Below are 27,927 nucleotides of genomic sequence, written 5' to 3' on the forward strand. Positions count from 1 at the left end.
ACACCCTAAAACGCACACTTTTACTTCAACCTGAATCGTACAATTTCACTACACCCTAGAATGTACACTTTTACTACAACCTGGAACGTACACTTTCACTACACCCTGGAACCTACATTTTCACTACACCCGAGAACACACACCCTCACTACACCCTAGAACGCACACTTTCACTACATCCTAGAACGTACACTTTCACTACACCCTGGAATGTACACTTTCACTACACCATAAAACGTACACTTTCACTACACCCTAGAACGGGCACTTTCACTACAACCTAGAACATGCACTTTCACTACACCGTAGAACGTGCACTTTCACTACACCCTCGAACGTACACTTTCACTACACCCTCGAACGTACACTTTCACTACACCCTAGAACGTACACTTTCACTCACTGCACCCTGGAACGTACACTTTCACTACACCTTAGAACGTACACTTTCACTTCACCCTGGAACGCACACTTTCACTACACCCTAGAACGTACACTTTCACTACACCCTTGAACGTACACTTTCACTACACCCTAGAACGTACACTTTCACTGCACCCTGAAACGTACACTTTCACTACACCCTAGAACGTACACTTTCACTACACCCTCGAACGTACACTTTCACTACACCCTAGAACGTACACTTTCACTGCACTCTGGAACGTACACTTTCACTACACCCTAGAACGTGCACTTTCACTACAACCTAGAACGTACACTTTCACTGCACCCTAGAAAGTACACTTTCACTGCACCCTAGAACGTACACTTTCACTACACCCTCGAACATACACTTTCACTACACCCTAGAACGTACACTTTCACTGCACCCTAGAACGTACACTTTCACTACACTCTTGAACGTACACTTTCACTACACCCTGGAATGTACACTTTCACTGCACCCTAGAACGTACACTTTCACTGAACCCTAGAACGTACACTTTCACTACACCCTATAACGTACACTTTCACTACACCCTAGAACATGCACTTTTACTACACCCTAGAACGTCCACTTTCACTACACCCTAGAACGTACACTTTCACTACACCCTAGAACTTACACTTTCACTACACCCTAGAATGTACACTTTCACTACACCTTAGAACGTGCACCTTCACTACACCCTAAAACATGTCCATTCACTACACCCTAGAACGTACACTCGCACTACACCCTAGAACGTACACTTTCACTACACCCTAGAACGTGCACTTTCACTACACCCTAGAACGTATACTTTCACTACACCATAGATCTTACAATTTCATTACACCCAATAACGTACACTTTCACTACACCCTAGAACGTACACTTTTACTTCAACCTGAATCGTACAATTTCACTACACCCTAGAATGTACACTTTTACTACAACCTGGAACGTACACTTTCACTACACCCTGGAACCTACACTTTCACTACACCCGAGAACACACACCCTCACTACACCCTAGAACGTACACTTCCACTGCACCCTCGAACGTGCACTTTCACTACGCCCTAGAATGTACACTTTCACTACACCCTAGAACGTACACTTTCACAACATCCTAGAACGTACACCTTCACTACACCCTGGAATGTACACTTTCACTACACCATAGAACGTACACTTTCACTACACCCTAGAACGGGCACTTTCACTACAACCTAGAACGTGCACTTTCACTACACCGTAGAACGTGCACTTTCACTACACCCTCGAACGTACACTTTCACTACACCCTAGAACGTACACTTTCACTCACTGCACCCTGGAACGTACACTTTCACTACACCTTAGAACGTACACTTTCACTTCACCCTGGAACGTACACTTTCACTACACCCTAGAACGTACACTTTCACTACACCCTTGAACATACACTTTCACTACACCCTAGAACGTACACTTTCACTGCACCCTGAAACGTACACTTTCACTACACCCTAGAACGTACACTTTCACTACACCCTTGAACGTACACTTTCACTACACCCTAGAACGTACACTTTCATTGCACTCTGGAACGTACACTTTCACTACACCCTAGAACGTGCACTTTCACTACAACCTAGAACGTACACTTTCACTGCACGCTAGAAAGTACACTTTCACTGCACCCTAGAACGTACACTTTCACTACACCCTCGTACATACACTTTCACTACACCCTAGAACGTACACTTTCACTGCACCCTAGAACGTACACTTTCACTACACCCTATAACGTAAACTTTCACTACACCCTAGAACGTACACTTTCACTACACCCTGGAACGTACACTTTCACTACACCTTAGAACGTACACTTTCACTTCACCCTGGAACGTACACTTTCACTACACCCTAGAACGTACACTTTCACTACACCCTTGAACGTACACTTTCACTACACCCTAGAACATACACTTTCACTGCACCCTGAAACGTACACTTTCACTACACCCTAGAACGTACACTTTCACTACACCCTCGAACGTACATTTTCACTACACCCTAGAACGTACACTTTCACTGCACCCTGAACGTACACTTTCACTACACCCTAGAACGTGCACTTTCACTACATCCTAGAACATGCACTTTCACTACACCCTAGAACGTACACTTTCACTACACCCTAGAACGTACATTTTCACTACACCATAGAACGTACACTTTCATTACACCCTAGAACGTACACTTTCACAACACCCTAGAACGCACACTCTCACTACACCTTAGAACGTACACACCCACTACACCCTAGAACACACACTTTCACTGCACCCTAGAACGTACACTTTCAATACACCCTAGAACGTACACTTTCACTACACCCTAGAACGTACATTTTCACTACACCCTAGAACGTACATTTTCACTACACCCTAAAACGTGCACATTCACTACACCCTAGAACGTACACTCGCACTACACCATAGAACGTACACTTTCACTACACCCTAGAACATGCACTTTTACTACACGCTAGAACGTCCACTTTCACTACACCCTAGAACGTACACTTTCACTACACCCTAGAACGTACACTTTCACTACACCCTAGAACGTACACTTTCACTACACCTTAGAACGTGCACCTTCACTACACCCTAAATCATGCCCATTCACTACACCCTAGAACGTACACTCGCACTACACCCTAGAACGTACACTTTCACTACACCCTAGAACGTGCACTTTCACTACACCCTAGAACGTCCACTTTCACTACACCCTAGAACGTATACTTTCACTACACCATAGATCTTACAATTTCATTACACCCTAGAACGTACACTTTCACTACACCCTAGAACGTACACTTTTACTTCAACCTGAATCGTACAATTTCACTACACCCTAGAATGTACACTTTTACTACAACCTGGAACATACACTTTCACTACACTCTGGAACGTACACTTTCACTACACCCGACAACACACACACTCACTACACCCTAGAACGTACACTTCCACTGCACCCTCGAACGTGCACTTTCACTACGCCCTAGAACGTACACTTTCACTACACCCTAGAACGTACACTTTCACTACACCCTAGAACGTGCACTTTCACTACACCCTAGAACGTCCACTTTCACTACACCCTAGAACGTATACTTTCACTACACCATAGATCTTACAATTTCATTACACCCTAGAACGTACACTTTCACTACACCCTAGAACGTACACTTTTACTTCAACCTGAATCGTACAATTTCACTACACCCTAGAATGTACACTTTTACTACAACCTGGAACGTACACTTTCACTACACTCTGGAACGTACACTTTCACTACACCCGACAACACACACACTCACTACACCCTAGAACGTACACTTCCACTGCACCCTCGAACGTGCACTTTCACTACGCCCTAGAACGTACACTTTCACTACACCCTAGAACGTACACTTTCACTACACCATAGAACGTACACTTTCACTACACCCTAGAACATACACTTTCACTACACCCTAGAATGTACACTTTCACCCCACCCTAGAACATACACTTTCACTACACACTAGAACATACACTTTCATTACACCATAGAACGTCCACTTTCACTACACCCTAGAACGTACACTTTCACTACACCCTAGAACGTACACTTTCACTACACCCTAGAACGTACACTTTCACTACACCTTAGAACGTGCACCTTCACTACACCCTATAACGTACACTTTCACTACACCCTAGAACGTACACTTTCACTGCACCCTAGAAGGTACTCTTTCACTGCACCCTAGAACGTACACTTTCACTACACCCTAGAACATACACTTTCACTACACCCTAGAATGTACACTTTCACCCCACCCTAGAACATACACTTTCACTACACCCTAGAACGTACACTTTCACTACACCCTAGAACGTACATTTTCACTACACCCTAGAACGTACATTTTCACTACACCCTAAAACGTGCACATTCACTACACTCTAGAACGTACACTCGCACTACACCATAGAACGTACACTTTCACTACACCCTAGAACATGCACTTTTACTACACACTAGAACGTCCACTTTCACTACACCCTAGAACGTACACTTTCACTACACCCTAGAACGTACACTTTCACTACACCCTAGAACATACACTTTCACTACACCTTAGAACGTGCACCTTCACTACACCCTAAATCATGCCCATTCACTACACCCTAGAACGTACACTCGCACTACACCCTAGAACGTACACTTTCACTACACCCTAGAACGTCCACTTTCACTACACCCTAGAACGTATACTTTCACTACACCATAGATGTTACAATTTCATTACACCCTAGAATGTACACTTTCATTACACCCTAGAACGTACACTTTTACTTCAACCTGAATCGTACAATTTCACTACACCCTAGAATGTACACTTTTACTACAACCTGGAACGTACACTTTCACTACACTCTGGAACGTACACTTTCACTACACCCTATAACGTACACTTTCACTACACCCTAGAACGTACACTTTCACTACACCCTGGAACGTACACTTTAACTGCACCCTAGAACGTACACTTTCACTACACCCTAGAATGTATACTTTCACTACATCCTAGAAAGTACACTTTCACTACACCCTGGAATGTACACTTTCACTACACCATAGAACGTACACTTTCACTACACCCTAGAACGTGCAATTTCACTACAACCTACAACGTGCACTTTCACTACACCGTAGAACGTGCACTTTCACTACACCCTCGAACGTACACTTTCACTACACCCTCGAACATACACTTTCACTACACCCTAGAACGTACATTTTCACTGCACCCTGAAACGTACACTTTCACTACACCCTAGAACGTACACTTTCACTACACCCTCGAACGTACACTTTCACTACACCCTAGAATGTACACTTTCACTGCACCCTGAACGTACACTTTCACTACACCCTAGAACGTGCAGTTTCACTACAACCTAGAACGTACACTTTCACTGCACCCTAGAACGTACACTTTCACTACACCCTAGAACATACACTATCACTACACCCTAGAATGTACACTTTCACCCCACCCTAGAATATACACTTTCACTACATCCTAGAACATACACTTTCATTACACCATAGAACGTACACTTTCACTACACCCTAGAACATGCACTTTTACTACACCCTAGAACGTCCACTTTCACTACACCCTAGAACGTACACTTTCACTGCACCCTAGAAGGTACTCTTTCACTGCACCCTAGAACGTACACTTTCACTACACCCTAGAACATACACTTTCACTACACCCTAGAATGTACACTTTCACCCCACCCTAGAACATACACTTTCACTACACCCTAGAACGTACACTCTCACTACACCCTAGAACGTACACTTTCACTACACTCTAGAACGTACACTTTCACTACACCCTAGAACGTACACTTTCACTACACACTAGAACGTACATTTTCACCACACCCTAGAACGTGCACCTTCACTACACCCTAAAACGTGCACATTCACTACACCCTAGAACGTACACTCGCACTACACCATAGAACGTACACTTTCACTACACCCTAGAACATGCACTTTTACTACACCCTAGAACGTACACTTTCACTACACCCTAGAAAGTACACTTTCACTACACCCTAGAACTTACACTTTCACTACACCCTAGAACGTACACTTTCACTACACCTTAGAACGTGCACCTTCACTACACCCTAAATCATGCCCATTCACTACACCCTAGAACGTACACTCGCACTACACCCTAGAACGTACACTTTCACTACACCCTAGAACGTGCACTTTCACTACACCCTAGAACGTATACTTTCACTACACCATAGATCTTACAATTTCATTACACCCAATAACGTACACTTTCACTACACCCTAGAACGCACACTTTTACTTCAACCTGAATCGTACAATTTCACTACACCCTAGAATGTACACTTTTACTACAACCTGGAACGTACACTTTCACTACACCCTGGAACCTACACTTTCACTACACCCGAGAACACACACCCTCACTACACCCTAGAACGCACACTTCCACTGCACCCTCGAACGTGCACTTTCACTACGCCCTAGAACGTACACTTTCACTACACCCTAGAACGTACACTTTCACTACATCCTAGAACGTACACTTTCACTACACCCTGGAATGTACACTTTCACTACACCATAAAACGTACACTTTCACTACACCCTAGAACGGGCACTTTCACTACAACCTAGAACATGCACTTTCACTACACCGTAGAACGTGCACTTTCACTACACCCTCGAACGTACACTTTCACTACACCCTCGAACGTACACTTTCACTACACCCTAGAACGTACACTTTCACTCACTGCACCCTGGAACGTACACTTTCACTACACCTTAGAACGTACACTTTCACTTCACCCTGGAACGCACACTTTCACTACACCCTAGAACGTACACTTTCACTACACCCTTGAACGTACACTTTCACTACACCCTAGAACGTACACTTTCACTGCACCCTGAAACGTACACTTCCACTACACCCTAGAACGTACACTTTCACTACACCCTCGAACGTACACTTTCACTACACCCTAGAACGTACACTTTCACTGCACTCTGGAACGTACACTTTCACTACACCCTAGAACGTGCACTTTCACTACAACCTAGAACGTACACTTTCACTGCACCCTAGAAAGTACACTTTCACTGCACCCTAGAACGTACACTTTCACTACTCCCTCGAACATACACTTTCACTACACCCTAGAACGTACACTTTCACTGCACCCTAGAACGTACACTTTCGCTACACTCTTGAACGTACACTTTCACTACACCCTGGAATGTACACTTTCACTGCACCCTAGAACGTACACTTTCACTGAACCCTAGAACGTACACTTTCACTACACCCTATAACGTACACTTTCACTACACCCTAGAACATGCACTTTTACTACACCCTAGAACGTCCACTTTCACTACACCCTAGAACGTACACTTTCACTACACCCTAGAACTTACACTTTCACTACACCCTAGAATGTACACTTTCACTACACCTTAGAACGTGAACCTTCACTACACCCTAAAACATGCCCATTCACTACACCCTAGAACGTACACTCGCACTACACCCTAGAACGTACACTTTCACTACACCCTAGAACGTGCACTTTCACTACACCCTAGAACGTATACTTTCACTACACCATAGATCTTACAATTTCATTACACCCAATAACGTACACTTTCACTACACCCTAGAACGTACACTTTTACTTCAACCTGAATCGTACAATTTCACTACACCCTAGAATGTACACTTTTACTACAACCTGGAACGTACACTTTCACTACACCCTGGAACCTACACTTTCACTACACCCGAGAACACACACCCTCACTACACCCTAGAACGTACACTTCCACTGCACCCTCGAACGTGCACTTTCACTACGCCCTAGAATGTTCACTTTCACTACACCCTAGAACGTACACTTTCACAACATCCTAGAACGTACACCTTCACTACACCCTGGAATGTACACTTTCACTACACCATAGAACGTACACTTTCACTACACCCTAGAACGGGCACTTTCACTACAACCTAGAACGTGCACTTTCACTACACCGTAGAACGTGCACTTTTACTACACCCTCGAACGTACACTTTCACTACACCCTAGAACGTACACTTTCACTACACCCTAGAACATGCACTTTTACTACACCCTAGAACGTACACTTTCACTACACCCTAGAACGTACACTTTCACTACACCCTAGAACTTACACTTTCACTACACCCTAGAACGTACACTTTCACTACACCTTAGAACGTGCACCTTCACTACACCCTAAATCATGCCCATTCACTACACCCTAGAACGTACACTCGCACTACACCCTAGAACGTACACTTTCACTACACCCTAGAACGTGCACTTTCACTACACCCTAGAACGTATACTTTCACTACACCATAGATCTTACAATTTCATTACACCCAATAACGTACACTTTCACTACACCCTAGAACGCACACTTTTACTTCAACCTGAATCGTACAATTTCACTACACCCTAGAATGTACACTTTTACTACAACCTGGAACGTACACTTTCACTACACCCTGGAACCTACACTTTCACTACACCCGAGAACACACACCCTCACTACACCCTAGAACGCACACTTCCACTGCACCCTCGAACGTGCACTTTCACTACGCCCTAGAACGTACACTTTCACTACACCCTAGAACGTACACTTTCACTACATCCTAGAACGTACACTTTCACTACACCCTGGAATGTACACTTTCACTACACCATAAAACGTACACTTTCACTACACCCTAGAACGGGCACTTTCACTACAACCTAGAACATGCACTTTCACTACACCGTAGAACGTGCACTTTCACTACACCCTCGAACGTACACTTTCACTACACCCTCGAACGTACACTTTCACTACACCCTAGAACGTACACTTTCACTCACTGCACCCTGGAACGTACACTTTCACTACACCTTAGAACGTACACTTTCACTTCACCCTGGAACGCACACTTTCACTACACCCTAGAACGTACACTTTCACTACACCCTTGAACGTACACTTTCACTACACCCTAGAACGTACACTTTCACTGCACCCTGAAACGTACACTTCCACTACACCCTAGAACGTACACTTTCACTACACCCTCGAACGTACACTTTCACTACACCCTAGAACGTACACTTTCACTGCACTCTGGAACGTACACTTTCACTACACCCTAGAACGTGCACTTTCACTACAACCTAGAACGTACACTTTCACTGCACCCTAGAAAGTACACTTTCACTGCACCCTAGAACGTACACTTTCACTACTCCCTCGAACATACACTTTCACTACACCCTAGAACGTACACTTTCACTGCACCCTAGAACGTACACTTTCGCTACACTCTTGAACGTACACTTTCACTACACCCTGGAATGTACACTTTCACTGCACCCTAGAACGTACACTTTCACTGAACCCTAGAACGTACACTTTCACTACACCCTATAACGTACACTTTCACTACACCCTAGAACATGCACTTTTACTACACCCTAGAACGTCCACTTTCACTACACCCTAGAACGTACACTTTCACTACACCCTAGAACTTACACTTTCACTACACCCTAGAATGTACACTTTCACTACACCTTAGAACGTGAACCTTCACTACACCCTAAAACATGCCCATTCACTACACCCTAGAACGTACACTCGCACTACACCCTAGAACGTACACTTTCACTACACCCTAGAACGTGCACTTTCACTACACCCTAGAACGTATACTTTCACTACACCATAGATCTTACAATTTCATTACACCCAATAACGTACACTTTCACTACACCCTAGAACGTACACTTTTACTTCAACCTGAATCGTACAATTTCACTACACCCTAGAATGTACACTTTTACTACAACCTGGAACGTACACTTTCACTACACCCTGGAACCTACACTTTCACTACACCCGAGAACACACACCCTCACTACACCCTAGAACGTACACTTCCACTGCACCCTCGAACGTGCACTTTCACTACGCCCTAGAATGTTCACTTTCACTACACCCTAGAACGTACACTTTCACAACATCCTAGAACGTACACCTTCACTACACCCTGGAATGTACACTTTCACTACACCATAGAACGAACACTTTCACTACACCCTAGAACGGGCACTTTCACTACAACCTAGAACGTGCACTTTCACTACACCGTAGAACGTGCACTTTTACTACACCCTCGAACGTACACTTTCACTACACCCTAGAACGTACACTTTCACTCACTGCACCCTGGAACGTACACTTTCACTACTCCTTAGAACGTACACTTTCACTTCACCCTGGAACGTACACTTTCACTACACCCTAGAACGTACACTTTCACTACACCCTTGAAGTTACACTTTCACTACACCCTAGAACGTACACTTTCACTGCACCCTGAAACGTACACTTTCACTACACCCTAGAACGTACACTTTCACTACACCCTTGAACGTACACTTTCACTACACCCTAGAACGCACACTTTCACTGCACTCTGGAACGTACACTTTCACTACACCCTAGAACGTGCACTTTCACTACAACCTAGAACGTACACTTTCACTGCACGCTAGAAAGTACACTTTCACTGCACCCTAGAACGTACACTTTCACTACACCCTCGTACATACACTTTCATTACACCCTAGAACGTACACTTTCACTGCACCCTAGAACGTACACTTTCACTACACCCTATAACGTACACTTTCACTACACCCTAGAACGTACACTTTCACTACACCCTGGAACGTACACTTTCACTACACCTTAGAACGTACACTTTCACTTCACCCTGGAACGTACACTTTCACTACACCCTAGAACGTACACTTTCACTACACCCTTGAACGTACACTTTCACTACACCCTAGAACATACACTTTCACTGCACCCTGAAACGTACACTTTCACTACACCCTAGAACGTACACTTTCACTACACCCTCGAACGTACATTTTCACTACACCCTAGAACGTACACTTTCACTGCACCCTGAACGTACACTTTCACTACACCCTAGAACGTGCACTTTCACTACAACCTAGAACGTACACTTTCACTACACCCTAGAATGTACACTTTCACCTCACCCTAGAACATACACTTTCACTACACCCTAGAACGTACACTCTCACTACACCCTAGAACGTTCACTTTCACTACACCCTAGAACGTACACTTTCACTACACCCTAGAACGTACACTTTCACTACACCCTAGAACATACACTTTCACTACACCTTAGAACGTGCACCTTCACTACACCCTAAATCATGCCCATTCACTACACCCTAGAACGTACACTCGCACTACACCCTAGAACGTACACTTTCACTACACCCTAGAACGTCCACTTTCACTACACCCTAGAACGTATACTTTCACTACACCATAGATGTTACAATTTCATTACACCCTAGAATGTACACTTTCACTACACCCTAGAACGTACACTTTTACTTCAACCTGAATCGTACAATTTCACTACACCCTAGAATGTACACTTTTACTACAACCTGGAACGTACACTTTCACTACACTCTGGAACGTACACTTTCACTACACCCTATAACGTACACTTTCACTACACCCTAGAACGTACACTTTCACTACACCCTGGAACGTACACTTTAACTGCACCCTAGAACGTACACTTTCACTACACCCTAGAATGTATACTTTCACTACATCCTAGAAAGTACACTTTCACTACACCCTGGAATGTACACTTTCACTACACCATAGAACGTACACTTTCACTACACCCTAGAACGTGCAATTTCACTACAACCTACAACGTGCACTTTCACTACACCGTAGAACGTGCACTTTCACTACACCCTCGAACGTACACTTTCACTACACCCTCGAACATACACTTTCACTACACCCTAGAACGTACATTTTCACTGCACCCTGAAACGTACACTTTCACTACACCCTAGAACGTACACTTTCACTACACCCTCGAACGTACACTTTCACTACACCCTAGAATGTACACTTTCACTGCACCCTGAACGTACACTTTCACTACACCCTAGAACGTGCAGTTTCACTACAACCTAGAACGTACACTTTCACTGCACCCTAGAACGTACACTTTCACTACACCCTAGAACATACACTATCACTACACCCTAGAATGTACACTTTCACCCCACCCTAGAATATACACTTTCACTACACCCTAGAACATACACTTTCATTACACCATAGAACGTACACTTTCACTACACCCTAGAACATGCACTTTTACTACACCCTAGAACGTCCACTTTCACTACACCCTAGAACGTACACTTTCACTGCACCCTAGAAGGTACTCTTTCACTGCACCCTAGAACGTACACTTTCACTACACCCTAGAACATACACTTTCACTACACCCTAGAATGTACACTTTCACCCCACCCTAGAACATACACTTTCACTACACCCTAGAACGTACACTCTCACTACACCCTAGAACGTACACTTTCACTACACTCTAGAACGTACACTTTCACTACACCCTAGAACGTACACTTTCACTACACACTAGAACGTACATTTTCACCACACCCTAGAACGTGCACCTTCACTACACCCTAAAACGTGCACATTCACTACACCCTAGAACGTACACTCGCACTACACCATAGAACGTACACTTTCACTACACCCTAGAACATGCACTTTTACTACACCCTAGAACGTACACTTTCACTACACCCTAGAACGTACACTTTCACTACACCCTAGAACTTACACTTTCACTACACCCTAGAACGTACACTTTCACTACACCTTAGAACGTGCACCTTCACTACACCCTAAATCATGCCCATTCACTACACCCTAGAACGTACACTCGCACTACACCCTAGAACGTACACTTTCACTACACCCTAGAACGTGCACTTTCACTACACCCTAGAACGTATACTTTCACTACACCATAGATCTTACAATTTCATTACACCCAATAACGTACACTTTCACTACACCCTAGAACGCACACTTTTACTTCAACCTGAATCGTACAATTTCACTACACCCTAGAATGTACACTTTTACTACAACCTGGAACGTACACTTTCACTACACCCTGGAACCTACACTTTCACTACACCCGAGAACACACACCCTCACTACACCCTAGAACGCACACTTCCACTGCACCCTCGAACGTGCACTTTCACTACGCCCTAGAACGTACACTTTCACTACACCCTAGAACGTACACTTTCACTACATCCTAGAACGTACACTTTCACTACACCCTGGAATGTACACTTTCACTACACCATAAAACGTACACTTTCACTACACCCTAGAACGGGCACTTTCACTACAACCTAGAACATGCACTTTCACTACACCGTAGAACGTGCACTTTCACTACACCCTCGAACGTACACTTTCACTACACCCTCGAACGTACACTTTCACTACACCCTAGAACGTACACTTTCACTCACTGCACCCTGGAACGTACACTTTCACTACACCTTAGAACGTACACTTTCACTTCACCCTGGAACGCACACTTTCACTACACCCTAGAACGTACACTTTCACTACACCCTTGAACGTACACTTTCACTACACCCTAGAACGTACACTTTCACTGCACCCTGAAACGTACACTTCCACTACACCCTAGAACGTACACTTTCACTACACCCTCGAACGTACACTTTCACTACACCCTAGAACGTACACTTTCACTGCACTCTGGAACGTACACTTTCACTACACCCTAGAACGTGCACTTTCACTACAACCTAGAACGTACACTTTCACTGCACCCTAGAAAGTACACTTTCACTGCACCCTAGAACGTACACTTTCACTACTCCCTCGAACATACACTTTCACTACACCCTAGAACGTACACTTTCACTGCACCCTAGAACGTACACTTTCGCTACACTCTTGAACGTACACTTTCACTACACCCTGGAATGTACACTTTCACTGCACCCTAGAACGTACACTTTCACTGAACCCTAGAACGTACACTTTCACTACACCCTATAACGTACACTTTCACTACACCCTAGAACATGCACTTTTACTACACCCTAGAACGTCCACTTTCACTACACCCTAGAACGTACACTTTCACTACACCCTAGAACTTACACTTTCACTACACCCTAGAATGTACACTTTCACTACACCTTAGAACGTGAACCTTCACTACACCCTAAAACATGCCCATTCACTACACCCTAGAACGTACACTCGCACTACACCCTAGAACGTACACTTTCACTACACCCTAGAACGTGCACTTTCACTACACCCTAGAACGTATACTTTCACTACACCATAGATCTTACAATTTCATTACACCCAATAACGTACACTTTCACTACACCCTAGAACGTACACTTTTACTTCAACCTGAATCGTACAATTTCACTACACCCTAGAATGTACACTTTTACTACAACCTGGAACGTACACTTTCACTACACCCTGGAACCTACACTTTCACTACACCCGAGAACACACACCCTCACTACACCCTAGAACGTACACTTCCACTGCACCCTCGAACGTGCACTTTCACTACGCCCTAGAATGTTCACTTTCACTACACCCTAGAACGTACACTTTCACAACATCCTAGAACGTACACCTTCACTACACCCTGGAATGTACACTTTCACTACACCATAGAACGTACACTTTCACTACACCCTAGAACGGGCACTTTCACTACAACCTAGAACGTGCACTTTCACTACACCGTAGAACGTGCACTTTTACTACACCCTCGAACGTACACTTTCACTACACCCTAGAACGTACACTTTCACTCACTGCACCCTGGAACGTACACTTTCACTACACCTTAGAACGTACACTTTCACTTCACCCTGGAACGTACACTTTCACTACACCCTAGAACGTACACTTTCACTACACCCTTGAACTTACACTTTCACTACACCCTAGAACGTACACTTTCACTGCACCCTGAAACGTACACTTTCACTACACCCTAGAACGTACACTTTCACTACACCCTTGAACGTACACTTTCACTACACCCTAGAACGCACACTTTCACTGCACTCTGGAACGTACACTTTCACTACACCCTAGAACGTGCACTTTCACTACAACCTAGAACGTACACTTTCACTGCACGCTAGAAAGTACACTTTCACTGCACCCTAGAACGTACACTTTCACTACACCCTCGTACATACACTTTCATTACACCCTAGAACGTACACTTTCACTGCACCCTAGAACGTACACTTTCACTACACCCTATAACGTACACTTTCACTACACCCTAGAACGTACACTTTCACTACACCCTGGAACGTACACTTTCACTACACCTTAGAACGTACACTTTCACTTCACCCTGGAACGTACACTTTCACTACACCCTAGAACGTACACTTTCACTACACCCTTGAACGTACACTTTCACTACACCCTAGAACATACACTTTCACTGCACCCTGAAACGTACACTTTCACTACACCCTAGAACGTACACTTTCACTACACCCTCGAACGTACATTTTCACTACACCCTAGAACGTACACTTTCACTGCACCCTGAACGTACACTTTCACTACACCCTAGAACGTGCACTTTCACTACAACCTAGAACGTACACTTTCACTACACCCTAGAATGTACACTTTCACCTCACCCTAGAACATACACTTTCACTACACCCTAGAACGTACACTCTCACTACACCCTAGAACGTTCACTTTCACTACACCCTAGAACGTACACTTTCACTACACCCTAGAATATACACTTTCACTACACCCTAGAACATACACTTTCATTACACCATAGAACGTACACTTTCACTACACCCTAGAACATGCACTTTTACTACACCCTAGAACGTCCACTTTCACTACACCCTAGAACGTACACTTTCACTGCACCCTAGAAGGTACTCTTTCACTGCACCCTAGAACGTACACTTTCACTACACCCTAGAACATACACTTTCACTACACCCTAGAATGTACACTTTCACCCCACCCTAGAACATACACTTTCACTACACCCTAGAACGTACACTCTCACTACACCCTAGAACGTACACTTTCACTACACTCTAGAACGTACACTTTCACTACACCCTAGAACGTACACTTTCACTACACACTAGAACGTACATTTTCACCACACCCTAGAACGTGCACCTTCACTACACCCTAAAACGTGCACATTCACTACACCCTAGAACGTACACTCGCACTACACCATAGAACGTACACTTTCACTACACCCTAGAACATGCACTTTTACTACACCCTAGAACGTACACTTTCACTACACCCTAGAACGTACACTTTCACTACACCCTAGAACTTACACTTTCACTACACCCTAGAACGTACACTTTCACTACACCTTAGAACGTGCACCTTCACTACACCCTAAATCATGCCCATTCACTACACCCTAGAACGTACACTCGCACTACACCCTAGAACGTACACTTTCACTACACCCTAGAACGTGCACTTTCACTACACCCTAGAACGTATACTTTCACTACACCATAGATCTTACAATTTCATTACACCCAATAACGTACACTTTCACTACACCCTAGAACGCACACTTTTACTTCAACCTGAATCGTACAATTTCACTACACCCTAGAATGTACACTTTTACTACAACCTGGAACGTACACTTTCACTACACCCTGGAACCTACACTTTCACTACACCCGAGAACACACACCCTCACTACACCCTAGAACGCACACTTCCACTGCACCCTCGAACGTGCACTTTCACTACGCCCTAGAACGTACACTTTCACTACACCCTAGAACGTACACTTTCACTACATCCTAGAACGTACACTTTCACTACACCCTGGAATGTACACTTTCACTACACCATAAAACGTACACTTTCACTACACCCTAGAACGGGCACTTTCACTACAACCTAGAACATGCACTTTCACTACACCGTAGAACGTGCACTTTCACTACACCCTCGAACGTACACTTTCACTACACCCTCGAACGTACACTTTCACTACACCCTAGAACGTACACTTTCACTCACTGCACCCTGGAACGTACACTTTCACTACACCTTAGAACGTACACTTTCACTTCACCCTGGAACGCACACTTTCACTACACCCTAGAACGTACACTTTCACTACACCCTTGAACGTACACTTTCACTACACCCTAGAACGTACACTTTCACTGCACCCTGAAACGTACACTTCCACTACACCCTAGAACGTACACTTTCACTACACCCTCGAACGTACACTTTCACTACACCCTAGAACGTACACTTTCACTGCACTCTGGAACGTACACTTTCACTACACCCTAGAACGTGCACTTTCACTACAACCTAGAACGTACACTTTCACTGCACCCTAGAAAGTACACTTTCACTGCACCCTAGAACGTACACTTTCACTACTCCCTCGAACATACACTTTCACTACACCCTAGAACGTACACTTTCACTGCACCCTAGAACGTACACTTTCGCTACACTCTTGAACGTACACTTTCACTACACCCTGGAATGTACACTTTCACTGCACCCTAGAACGTACACTTTCACTGAACCCTAGAACGTACACTTTCACTACACCCTATAACGTACACTTTCACTACACCCTAGAACATGCACTTTTACTACACCCTAGAACGTCCACTTTCACTACACCCTAGAACGTACACTTTCACTACACCCTAGAACTTACACTTTCACTACACCCTAGAATGTACACTTTCACTACACCTTAGAACGTGAACCTTCACTACACCCTAAAACATGCCCATTCACTACACCCTAGAACGTACACTCGCACTACACCCTAGAACGTACACTTTCACTACACCCTAGAACGTGCACTTTCACTACACCCTAGAACGTATACTTTCACTACACCATAGATCTTACAATTTCATTACACCCAATAACGTACACTTTCACTACACCCTAGAACGTACACTTTTACTTCAACCTGAATCGTACAATTTCACTACACCCTAGAATGTACACTTTTACTACAACCTGGAACGTACACTTTCACTACACCCTGGAACCTACACTTTCACTACACCCGAGAACACACACCCTCACTACACCCTAGAACGTACACTTCCACTGCACCCTCGAACGTGCACTTTCACAACGCCCTAGAATGTTCACTTTCACTACACCCTAGAACGTACACTTTCACAACATCCTAGAACGTACACCTTCACTACACCCTGGAATGTACACTTTCACTACACCATAGAACGTACACTTTCACTACACCCTAGAACGGGCACTTTCACTACAACCTAGAACGTGCACTTTCACTACACCGTAGAACGTGCACTTTTACTACACCCTCGAACGTACACTTTCACTACACCCTAGAACGTACACTTTCACTCACTGCACCCTGGAACGTACACTTTCACTACACCTTAGAACGTACACTTTCACTTCACCCTGGAACGTACACTTTCACTACACCCTAGAACGTACACTTTCACTACACCCTTGAACTTACACTTTCACTACACCCTAGAACGTACACTTTCACTGCACCCTGAAACGTACACTTTCACTACACCCTAGAACGTACACTTTCACTACACCCTTGAACGTACACTTTCACTACACCCTAGAACGCACACTTTCACTGCACTCTGGAACGTACACTTTCACTACACCCTAGAACGTGCACTTTCACTACAACCTAGAACGTACACTTTCACTGCACGCTAGAAAGTACACTTTCACTGCACCCTAGAACGTACACTTTCACTACACCCTCGTACATACACTTTCATTACACCCTAGAACGTACACTTTCACTGCACCCTAGAACGTACACTTTCACTACACCCTATAACGTACACTTTCACTACACCCTAGAACGTACACTTTCACTACACCCTGGAACGTACACTTTCACTACACCTTAGAACGTACACTTTCACTTCACCCTGGAACGTACACTTTCACTACACCCTAGAACGTACACTTTCACTACACCCTTGAACGTACACTTTCACTACACCCTAGAACATACACTTTCACTGCACCCTGAAACGTACACTTTCACTACACCCTAGAACGTACACTTTCACTACACCCTCGAACGTACATTTTCACTACACCCTAGAACGTACACTTTCACTGCACCCTGAACGTACACTTTCACTACACCCTAGAACGTGCACTTTCACTACAACCTAGAACGTACACTTTCACTACACCCTAGAATGTACACTTTCACCTCACCCTAGAACATACACTTTCACTACACCCTAGAACGTACACTCTCACTACACCCTAGAACGTTCACTTTCACTACACCCTAGAACGTACACTTTCACTACACCCTAGAACGTACACTTTCACTACACCCTAGAACGTACATTTTCACTACACCCTAGAACGTGCACCTTCACTACACCCTAAAACGTGCACATTCACTACACCCTAGAACGTACACTCGCACTACACCATAGAACGTACACTTTCACTACACCCTAGAACATACACTTTCACTACACCCTCTAAGGTAAACTTTCACTACACCCTGAAACGTACACTTTCACTATATCCTAGAACATGCACTTTCACTACACCATAGAACGTACACTTTCACTACACCCCAGAACATACACTTTCAGTACACCTGGAACGTACACTTTACCTGCACCCTAGAACGTACAATCCCACTACACCCTAAAACTTACCTCCCACTACACCCTATACCGTACACTTTCACTACACCCTAGAACCTACACTTTCACTACACCCTTACCTGCCACTACACCCTATAACGTACACTTTCATTGCACCCTGGAAGGTACACTTTCACTACACCCTAGAACGTTCACTTTCACTAAACCCTAGAACGTACACTCTCACTACACCCCCCAGAACGTACACTTTCACTACACCCTAGAACGTACACTCTCACTACACCCTAGAACGTACACTTTCACTACACCCTAGAACGTACACTTTCACTACACCCTAGAACGTACACTTTCACTACACCCTAGAACGTGCACTTTCACTACATCCTAGAACATGCACTTTCACTACACCCTAGAACGTACACTTTCACTACACCCTAGAACGTACATTTTCACTACACCATAGAACGTACACTTTCATTACACCCTAGAACGTACACTTTCACAACACCCTAGAACGCACACTCTCACTACACCTTAGAACGTACACTCCCACTACACCCTAGAACACACACTTTCACTGCACCCTAGAACGTACACTTTCAATACACCCTAGAACGTACACTTTCACTACACCCTAGAACGTACATTTTCACTACACCCTAGAACGTACATTTTCACTACACCCTAAAACGTGCACATTCACTACACCCTAGAACGTACACTCGCACTACACCATAGAACGTACACTTTCACTACACCCTAGAACATGCACTTTTACTACACGCTAGAACGTCCACTTTCACTACACCCTAGAACGTACACTTTCACTACACCCTAGAACGTACACTTTCACTACACCCTAGAACGTACACTTTCACTACACCCTAGAACGTACACTCGCACTACAGCCTAGAACGTACACTTTCACTACACCCTAGAACGTGCACTTTCACTACACCCTAGAACGTCCACTTTCACTACACCCTAGAACGTATACTTTCACTACACCATAGATCTTACAATTTCATTACACCCTAGAACGTACACTTTCACTACACCCTAGAACGTACACTTTTACTTCAACCTGAATCGTACAATTTCACTACACCCTAGAATGTACACTTTTACTACAACCTGGAACGTACACTTTCACTACACTCTGGAACGTACACTTTCACTATACCCGACAACACACACACTCACTACACCCTAGAACGTACACTTCCATTGCACCCTCGAACGTGCACTTTCACTACGCCCTAGAACGTACACTTTCACTACACCCTAGAACGTACACTTTCACTACACCCTGGAACGTACACTTTAACTGCACCCTAGAACGTACAATCCCACTACACCCTAAAACTTACCTGCCACTACACCCAATAACGTACACTTTCATTGCACCCTGGAAGGTACACTTTCACTACACTCTAGAACGTTCACTTTCACTAAACCCTAGAACGTACACTCTCACTACACCCTAGAACGTACACTTTCACTACACCCTAGAACGTACACTCTCACTACACCCTAGAACGTTCACTTTCACTACACCCTAGAACGTACACTCTCACTACACCCTAGAACGTACACTTTCACTACACCCTAGAACGTGCACTTTCACTACATCCTAGAACATGCACTTTCACTACACCCTAGAACGTACACTTTCACTACACCCTAGAACGTACATTTTCACTACACCATAGAACGTACACTTTCATTACACCCTAGAACGTACACTTTCACAACACCCTAGAACGCACACTCTCACTACACCTTAGAACGTACACACCTACTACACCCTAGAACACACACTTTCACTGCACCCTAGAACGTACACTTTCAATACACCCTAGAACGTACACTTTCACTACACCCTAGAACGTACATTTTCACTACACCCTAGAACGTACATTTTCACTACACCCTAAAACGTGCACATTCACTACACCCTAGAACGTACACTCGCACTACACCATAGAACGTACACTTTCACTACACCCTAGAACATGCACTTTTACTACACGCTAGAACGTCCACTTTCACTACACCCTAGAACGTACACTTTCACTACACCCTAGAACGTACACTTTCACTACACCCTAGAACGTACACTTTCACTACACCTTAGAACGTGCACCTTCACTACACCCTAAATCATGCCCATTCACTACACCCTAGAACGTACACTCGCACTACACCCTAGAACGTACACTTTCACAACACCCTAGAACGTGCACTTTCACTACACCCTAGAACGTCCACTTTCACTACACCCTAGAACGTATACTTTCACTACACCATAGATCTTACAATTTCATTACACCCTAGAACGTACACTTTCACTACACCCTAGAACGTACACTTTTACTTCAACCTGAATCGTACAATTTCACTACACCCTAGAATGTACACTTTTACTACAACCTGGAACGTACACTTTCACTACACTCTGGAACGTACACTTTCACTATACCCGACAACACACACACTCACTACACCCTAGAACGTACACTTCCATTGCACCCTCGAACGTGCACTTTCACTACGCCCTAGAACGTACACTTTCACTACACCCTAGAACGTACACTTTCACTACACCCTGGAACGTACACTTTAACTGTACCCTAGAACGTACAATCCCACTACACCCTAAAACTTACCTGCCACTACACCCAATAACGTACACTTTCATTGCACCCTGGAAGGTACACTTTCACTACACTCTAGAACGTTCACTTTCACTAAACCCTAGAACGTACACTCTCACTACACCCTAGAACGTACACTTTCACTACACCCTAGAACGTACACTCTCACTACACCCTAGAACGTACACTTTCACTACACCCTAGAACGTGCACTTTCACTACATCCTAGAACATGCACTTTCACTACACCCTAGAACGTACACTTTCACTACACCCTAGAACGTACATTTTCACTACACCATAGAACGTACACTTTCATTACACCCTAGAACGTACACTTTCACAACACCCTAGAACGCACACTCTCACTACACCTTAGAACGTACACACCCACTACACCCTAGAACACACACTTTCACTGCACCCTAGAACGTACACTTTCAATACACCCTAGAACGTACACTTTCACTACACCCTAGAACGTACATTTTCACTACACCCTAGAACGTACATTTTCACTACACCCTAAAACGTGCACATTCACTACACCCTAGAACGTACACTCGCACTACACCATAGAACGTACACTTTCACTACACCCTAGAACATGCACTTTTACTACACGCTAGAACGTCCACTTTCACTGCACCCTGAAACGTACACTTTCACTACACCCTAGAACGTACACTTTCACTACACCCTTGAACGTACACTTTCACTACACCCTAGAACGCACACTTTCACTGCACTCTGGAACGTACACTTTCACTACACCCTAGAACGTGCACTTTCACTACAACCTAGAACGTACACTTTCACTGCACGCTAGAAAGTACACTTTCACTGCACCCTAGAACGTACACTTTCACTACACCCTCGTACATACACTTTCATTACACCCTAGAACGTACACTTTCACTGCACCCTAGAACGTACACTTTCACTACACCCTATAACGTACACTTTCACTACACCCTAGAACGTACACTTTCACTACAACCTGGAACGTACACTTTCACTACACCTTAGAACGTACACTTTCACTTCACCCTGGAACGTACACTTTCACTACACCCTAGAACGTACACTTTCACTACACCCTTGAACGTACACTTTCACTACACCCTAGAACATACACTTTCACTGCACCCTGAAACGTACACTTTCACTACACCCTAGAACGTACACTTTCACTACACCCTCGAACGTACATTTTCACTACACCCTAGAACGTACACTTTCACTGCACCCTGAACGTACACTTTCACTACACCCTAGAACGTGCAATTTCACTACAACCTAGAACGTACACTTTCACTACACCCTAGAATGTACACTTTCACCTCACCCTAGAACATACACTTTCACTACACCCTAGAACGTACACTCTCACTACACCCTAGAACGTTCACTTTCACTACACCCTAGAACGTACACTTTCACTACACCCTAGAACGTACACTTTCACTACACCCTAGAACGTACATTTTCACTACACCCTAGAACGTGCACCTTCACTACACCCTAAAACGTGCACATTCACTACACCCTAGAACGTACACTCGCACTACACCATAGAACGTACACTTTCACTACACCCTAGAACATACACTTTCACTACACCCTCTAAGGTAAACTTTCACTACACCCTGAAACGTACACTTTCACTATATCCTAGAACATGCACTTTCACTACACCATAGAACGTACACTTTCACTACACCCCAGAACATACACTTTCAGTACACCTGGAACGTACACTTTACCTGCACCCTAGAACGTACAATCCCACTACACCCTAAAACTTACCTCCCACTACACCCTATACCGTACACTTTCACTACACCCTAGAACCTACACTTTCACTACACCCTTACCTGCCACTACACCCTATAACGTACACTTTCATTGCACCCTGGAAGGTACACTTTCACTACACCCTAGAACGTTCACTTTCACTAAACCCTAGAACGTACACTCTCACTACACCCCCCAGAACGTACACTTTCACTACACCCTAGAACGTACACTCTCACTACACCCTAGAACGTACACTTTCACTACACCCTAGAACGTACACTTTCACTACACCCTAGAACGTACACTTTCACTACACCCTAGAACGTGCACTTTCACTACATCCTAGAACATGCACTTTCACTACACCCTAGAACGTACACTTTCACTACACCCTAGAACGTACATTTTCACTACACCATAGAACGTACACTTTCATTACACCCTAGAACGTACACTTTCACAACACCCTAGAACGCACACTCTCACTACACCTTAGAACGTACACTCCCACTACACCCTAGAACACACACTTTCACTGCACCCTAGAACGTACACTTTCAATACACCCTAGAACGTACACTTTCACCACACCCTAGAACGTACATTTTCACTACACCCTAGAACGTACATTTTCACTACACCCTAAAACGTGCACATTCACTACACCCTAGAACGTACACTCGCACTACACCATAGAACGTACACTTTCACTACACCCTAGAACATGCACTTTTACTACACGCTAGAACGTCCACTTTCACTACACCCTAGAACGTACACTTTCACTACACCCTAGAACGTACACTTTCACTACACCCTAGAACGTACACTTTCACTACACCCTAGAACGTACACTCGCACTACAGCCTAGAACGTACACTTTCACTACACCCTAGAACGTGCACTTTCACTACACCCTAGAACGTCCACTTTCACTACACCCTAGAACGTATACTTTCACTACACCATAGATCTTACAATTTCATTACACCCTAGAACGTACACTTTCACTACACCCTAGAACGTACACTTTTACTTCAACCTGAATCGTACAATTTCACTACACCCTAGAATGTACACTTTTACTACAACCTGGAACGTACACTTTCACTACACTCTGGAACGTACACTTTCACTATACCCGACAACACACACACTCACTACACCCTAGAACGTACACTTCCATTGCACCCACGAACGTGCACTTTCACTACGCCCTAGAACGTACACTTTCACTACACCCTAGAACGTACACTTTCACTACACCCTGGAACGTACACTTTAACTGCACCCTAGAACGTACAATCCCACTACACCCTAAAACTTACCTGCCACTACACCCAATAACGTACACTTTCATTGCACCCTGGAAGGTACACTTTCACTACACTCTAGAACGTTCACTTTCACTAAACCCTAGAACGTACACTCTCACTACACCCTAGAACGTACACTTTCACTACACCCTAGAACGTACACTCTCACTACACCCTAGAACGTTCACTTTCACTACACCCTAGAACGTACACTCTCACTACACCCTAGAACGTACACTTTCACTACTCCCTAGAACGTGCACTTTCACTACATCCTAGAACATGCACTTTCACTACACCCTAGAACGTACACTTTCACTACACCCTAGAACGTACATTTTCACTACACCATAGAACGTACACTTTCATTACACCCTAGAACGTACACTTTCACAACACCCTAGAACGCACACTCTCACTACACCTTAGAACGTACACACCCACTACACCCTAGAACACACACTTTCACTGCACCCTAGAACGTACACTTTCAATACACCCTAGAACGTACACTTTCACTACACCCTAGAACGTACATTTTCACTACACCCTAGAACGTACATTTTCACTACACCCTAAAACGTGCACATTCACTACACCCTAGAACGTACACTCGCACTACACCATAGAACGTACACTTTCACTACACCCTAGAACATGCACTTTTACTACACGCTAGAACGTCCACTTTCACTACACCCTAGAACGTACACTTTCACTACACCCTAGAACGTACACTTTCACTACACCCTAGAACGTACACTTTCACTACACCTTAGAACGTGCACCTTCATTACACCCTAAATCATGCCCATTCACTACACCCTAGAACGTACACTCGCACTACACCCTAGAACGTACACTTTCACAACACCCTAGAACGTGCACTTTCACTACACCCTAGAACGTCCACTTTCACTACACCCTAGAACGTATACTTTCACTACACCATAGATCTTACAATTTCATTACACCCTAGAACGTACACTTTCACTACACCCTAGAACGTACACTTTTACTTCAACCTGAATCGTACAATTTCACTACACCCTAGAATGTACACTTTTACTACAACCTGGAACGTACACTTTCACTACACTCTGGAACGTACACTTTCACTATACCCGACAACACACACACTCACTACACCCTAGAACGTACACTTCCATTGCACCCTCGAACGTGCACTTTCACTACGCCCTAGAACGTACACTTTCACTACACCCTAGAACGTACACTTTCACTACACCCTGGAACGTACACTTTAACTGCACCCTAGAACGTACAATCCCACTACACCCTAAAACTTACCTGCCACTACACCCAATAACGTACACTTTCATTGCACCCTGGAAGGTACACTTTCACTACACTCTAGAACGTTCACTTTCACTAAACCCTAGAACGTACACTCTCACTACACCCTAGAACGTACACTTTCACTACACCCTAGAACGTACACTCTCACTACACCCTAGAACGTTCACTTTCACTACACCCAAGAACGTACACTCTCACTACACCCTAGAACGTACACTTTCACTACACCCTAGAACGTGCACTTTCACTACATCCTAGAACATGCACTTTCACTACACCCTAGAACGTACACTTTCACTACACCCTAGAACGTACATTTTCACTACACCATAGAACGTACACTTTCATTACACCCTAGAACGTACACTTTCACAACACCCTAGAACGCACACTCTCACTACACCTTAGAACGTACACACCCACTACACCCTAGAACACACACTTTCACTGCACCCTAGAACGTACACTTTCAATACACCCTAGAACGTACACTTTCACTACACCCTAGAACGTATTTTCACTACACCCTAGAACGTACATTTTCACTACACCCTAAAACGTGCACATTCACTACACCCTAGAACGTACACTCGCACTACACCATAGAACGTACACTTTCACTACACCCTAGAACATGCACTTTTACTACACGCTAGAACGTCCACTTTCACTACACCCTAGAACGTACACTTTCACTACACCCTAGAACGTACACTTTCACTACACCCTAGAACGTACACTTTCACTACACCTTAGAACGTGCACCTTCACTACACCCTAAATCATGCCCATTCACTACACCCTAGAACGTACACTCGCACTACACCCTAGAACGTCCACTTTCACTACACCCTAGAACGTATACTTTCACTACACCATAGATCTTACAATTTCATTACACCCTAGAACGTACACTTTCACTACACCCTAGAACGTACACTTTTACTTCAACCTGAATCGTACAATTTCACTACACCCTAGAATGTACACTTTTACTACAACCTGGAACGTACACTTTCACTACACTCTGGAACGTACAC

This window comes from Saccoglossus kowalevskii, chromosome 14 (genome assembly GCF_978046115.1).
Source record: "Saccoglossus kowalevskii chromosome 14, keSacKowa6.1, whole genome shotgun sequence".
Classification (NCBI taxonomy): Eukaryota; Metazoa; Hemichordata; class Enteropneusta; family Harrimaniidae; genus Saccoglossus; species Saccoglossus kowalevskii.